Genomic DNA, 5000 nt, shown 5'->3' with positions numbered 1-5000 from the left:
TTGTGTGTCTGCCCATGTGGACAAAATAAAGCCATTTCTGGCTTCACTTCTCACCCAAAATCACAATGACCTGCATTTAAATTCACATCCAAATACCAACCATATCAAACATTCAAATTAAGCAAACTCTATCATTTGACATGACATATCATTACATGCATACATGTTTGTAATCTTACCTTGGTATATTCCATATGTTAGGCATAATTTGAACAACCATTTAACATGTATGTAGCTACCATAGTATGACCTTACAAGTATATCAAAAACAACCATTACTAGTCATTCCAATGGCTAGATTACAAACCACATATTTAAGCTATCTATGGCCAGGTTAGCCTATACATGATATTATACCAAAATTATCTTACTATATATACCTAAAATAAGATAGTGGATAGTGTGATGATGCTCCAATGATCAGCAATCTTCGCGAGCTTCTGAGCACTATAAAATAGGGAAAAATAAAATAGAGTAAGTATTACATGCTTAGTAAGTTCGTATAATGAAAACTAAACTTACCAATCCTGTTTTAAATCTAAGTAAACAATATCATGTTTTCCATCTATTTGGAAAAATTGCCTAAACACATGCATTCAATCAAACATGTTAGTCACAAAATTTTCATATACATCAAGTAAACATAGATGAGCCCATCATGCAATATTCTTTCAAAAGATTGTCATTTCATCTCATAATTCTCTCATCATGCCAAGAGTTTTGTCCGTTGAATCATTGAAATTCCGATGGATACGTAAGTAGTACACTCAAGGTGTACGGTTCAATGGCCTGTCGATTCTTATCCAAAAGTACCCATAGGGCACTAAATCAAGGACCACACTCTCAAGCCACATATCGTATTACAGGATTACTAGTCCAAGCTAAATCCATTATGTAACGTATGCTCAAAAGAGCTCAATTAAGATTATCGGTCCAGGCTAATCCCTAATTGTAACATATGCTCCAGAGAGATTTTATCAGGATTACCCGTCTGAGCTAAATCTTTTCTATAATGAGATCAATAGGATTACTCGTCTGAGCTAAATCCCATCAGCAACAAATGCAGGACATCATTAATTTCGAGAAAGCACATTTATCCATCGAAATTCAATATTCAAACGAGACTTTACCCTTTTTCCAACATTTTCGAATATGTAATCATTTCACATATTTATAACATTCACATAAATATAATTCATATTGCATACAATCATAACATTCAAGTTAACATATTTACATGCTCGATTAAGTTACACGAACTTACCTCGACACTGGTTCGTGTATAAAATCTACTAATCCAAAACATTTTCTTTTCCTCGATCTAACCTCGAATTTGTGTTGTTTGGATCTATATAAAGAACTTTAATCATCAATTTCAGACATTTCATATCATTTGGACTCAATTTACGTTCTAGGCAAAATTACTATTTTGCCCTTAAATTTTCATAAATTCCAATTTCATCCCTAGGCTCGAAAAATGAAATTCATGCAATTTACTCCATATTCCAAGCCTAACCGAAATTTCAACATAAAATTTACGGCACATATTTTCTATAAATTTTAGAATTTTTCATCAATTTTCAAAACTTTACATTTTAGTCCCTAAACCATGTTTTCATAAAAAATCACTTTGTAAAAGTTGTTTATCTATCAACAACCTTTCATTTTCTACCATAAATTTCTAATTTTCAACATATACATCCATGAAAATTAGTTGGAGGTCCTAAGTTCAAGTCCCATATCTTGCAAAATAAATTAGTTTTTGCAAAATTCCCTTATTTTTAAATGTGTTGTCATTCAAGCCTAGTAAATCTAGGTATAAATACAATTTTTACTCAAAATTATCAATCTTTAACTCTCTTTTCTCCTACCTTTTCCATCCCTAACCTCCTCTCCATATCTTGATCTTTATTTTTTCTTTGTTTCTTTTCTCCTTCTCCCGCCATTGTTGCTATCGCACCTATCACCACCATTCATTCTTGATTTTTCTTTCTTTTTTCTTCAAGATTGAGCATCATCTTCATCCCTACCTTTCTGCCATTTTTCTTCAATTAGAACAGCTCTAAAACTAAAAACTTAAATTTTCAAGATCAACTCTAATGTCCCAAATCAAACATCCAAAAACTGAAATCTTAAATCCCCAAGATCATTATTAGCTACTGATTTTCTAGTGTATTATTGAATTAGGTACTGACCTAAATGTCTCAAAATCAATCGTAAAGTTGAAGAACAATCACACATACAACTCGCATAAAAATAGTGTAAGAAATCTAACTAGTTTGGATTCGTAAAATAGTTATAATTTCGATGATTGGTTTGAACCCATAACTGGGTATTTGGGGACTGGTTTAAAGGTAAATTGATTGAATTTATACTAAAATTTGGCTTAGCTTCGTATAAGAATTTATTAAGGAAAAATGGAAGATTTGCTAGTGTGCTGCGAGGAAGCGAGAAATAAGGTGTGGGTTCTAAACTCGTAAATCTATTTGATAATGATAAATTTCATGTTATATTTGATAAATTAGCTTGCTAATTGGATTGGATTAGTAGCAAAAATATTATTTTTGTGAGTGGCCAAACCACGTACATTTTGAGCCTTAAAAGATTGATGTGTTGGCAAAATTGCTAGTTTGACAGTATCAATGTGTGATTGAGATTGTTATGCATTATTGTATTATGTGATATGAGAATTTTTGATTGAATGGTATGAATTATTGAGATATCAGTTTTATGCATGATAAATGCTTGAAAAATTTGCTATGATGTATATTCATGAGGTTGTTATTTATGCACAATGAAATTCGTAAAGTATGTGAAATTGAATGATATTGATAGATACCATCTTAATTGTAATTTGAAAGTTGGAACATTTTTTCCTTTTACTAAAAGGATGTGATTATTGAGGAGATGTTAAACATATCAAATAAATATGAAAAGTATTGAAATATGAATATGTATGAGTTTGTGTAACATATTACATTTGTGTTGGGTTGGGATATTTTTTGGTTGACGGAGGAGTATTGTGGAGTACCAGAAACACATTAAGTCTGCATATATTCGTAGTCAGTATACTACATTTGGAGTACCGAGGGGATTTGCGAATTATTGCATATTATATGTTTCTGGTAATTGTATAGCACTACTCGATATTCGAAAGATTTTCTAAATTATTTATTATTGGTGGTTTTTCCACATCGAGCTATGCTCACAATTGTTGGAGTTTGGCAAACGATTTTTAGGGAACCCGTGGTGTGTAGTGGATGGTGTAACATCCCGAATTAGGGTCTAGTCAAAATAGTGATTTTAAGACCACAAATCTAAAATAGAAATAATTATTTTATGATTATTTGATGGTCTATAATATGATTGCATGTCTATGTGAAATTTTCATGCAGAAATTCCATGCCTAAAGTGTTCAATTTGAAGTTAGGGACTAAATTGAATAAGTTGTAAAACTTGTGTTCTAGAAGCTTCAAGCATGAAATTGCATTGGATTATTAATTAGAGGTCCTTAAATGGTAATTAGACCAAGTTCTAAAATTTTGGACAAAAATTGTCATGAATACGAAAAATTTGAAAGAAAGGCTAAAAAGGCATTTTACTCATTTGGTTAATAAAAGAATAGAATGGGAAAATCAAGTCAAAAAATGGTTTTGAACTTTTCAAGCTTGATTGTAAGTGCTCTCTAGCCCTGTTTTTAATGTTCTTTATGTTTTTGAAATCTTTGAAGCATGGTCATACTATTTTTACCATTATTTTAAGCTAGGGTTCATGTTCAAAACCTTACCCATGTGTGACATGCATGTATTTTGATATTTAATGGAGGAATATGAGAGTTGGACGTGTAATAAACATCTTTTACTAAGTGATTTTTGATGGAAACCCCTAAAAGGACCTATTTGTAAAAGATCTAAAAATGGATAGTAGAAATGTGATTTAATGAGAAATGTGGGTTGATAAGGGTTAGAATAAGAATCGGCTAGGCTTGGGTAACCAGGAAAATGCATGCATTTCATTCTACGAGCCTAGGGACTAAAGTGTAAATAAGTGAAAAATTAGGGGTAAAAAGGTAATTTACCAAAGTATGTGTTAAGGGCCGATTTGAACAATATGTGTATTGAATAAGTTAAATTTGGCATTATAGATCAAGAAAAACGTGATTCGGGTCTTGATCAGGGGAAAAACAAAGTTTACAAGGATTAGGCTCGTTTCTATCATTTTGTACCGAAGTAAGTTCATTTGCAAACTATGCAACATGTACCATACTTTAAATGCCTTAATATTGCACGTATGGTAAGTATATATAATTAATGTGATGTTATACCATGTGTTAATGCTTAAATTTTATTATGAATTATGCTTTGATTATTCCATGAGTTTTTGATTGGTGCTTTGGATATTGAAATTGATATTACGAGCAAGCTCAATAGAAATGTGGTATCAAAGAATCCCGTTTGAACCTTAGGAATAGTTTAGGATACAAGTGGCATGTTACTAGGAACTATGTGATCTGAGCTCATGAGTTGTGGTCTGAGTTCATGATATATGTTGCACATGTTTTGCCGTTTCGGTTTCTAGTCTTGTATGTTCTACCGGTGGTTGGGTAGTTTGGTATGTGTTGCGGATACTTGACAGCTTGTGTGAGCAGCCCATGCAGTTACATCCTGGCCAATAGCTTGTGTGAGCAGACCCGTGAGTAGCTCAAAAGCGAGCAGTATGTGATATGTGATATGTGATATGAGGTAGCATTGGCTACTTATAGGGCACTTAGGTGCGAGATTTCAATGTATCCGATAGTATTCCAAGAGTTCAATGGGTAGTTCAAAGAAAAGTTCCATGGGTAATTTTAATAAGCACGCCAAAGATGAGAAAGTAAGTATTATGTGCAAGTTGGTGCAGGTATGCACATAAACCAATGATTAAATATCTCGGTATGCTATGAACATATGGTAAGAATGCATATGAGAAAGTTATGCTTATGAGACTTGATGACATTTTTG

Source organism: Gossypium hirsutum, chromosome A06, assembly GCF_007990345.1.
Source record: "Gossypium hirsutum isolate 1008001.06 chromosome A06, Gossypium_hirsutum_v2.1, whole genome shotgun sequence".
In the NCBI taxonomy this organism is placed as follows: Eukaryota; Viridiplantae; Streptophyta; class Magnoliopsida; order Malvales; family Malvaceae; genus Gossypium; species Gossypium hirsutum.
Note: the sequence above shows the minus strand (reverse complement) of the source record.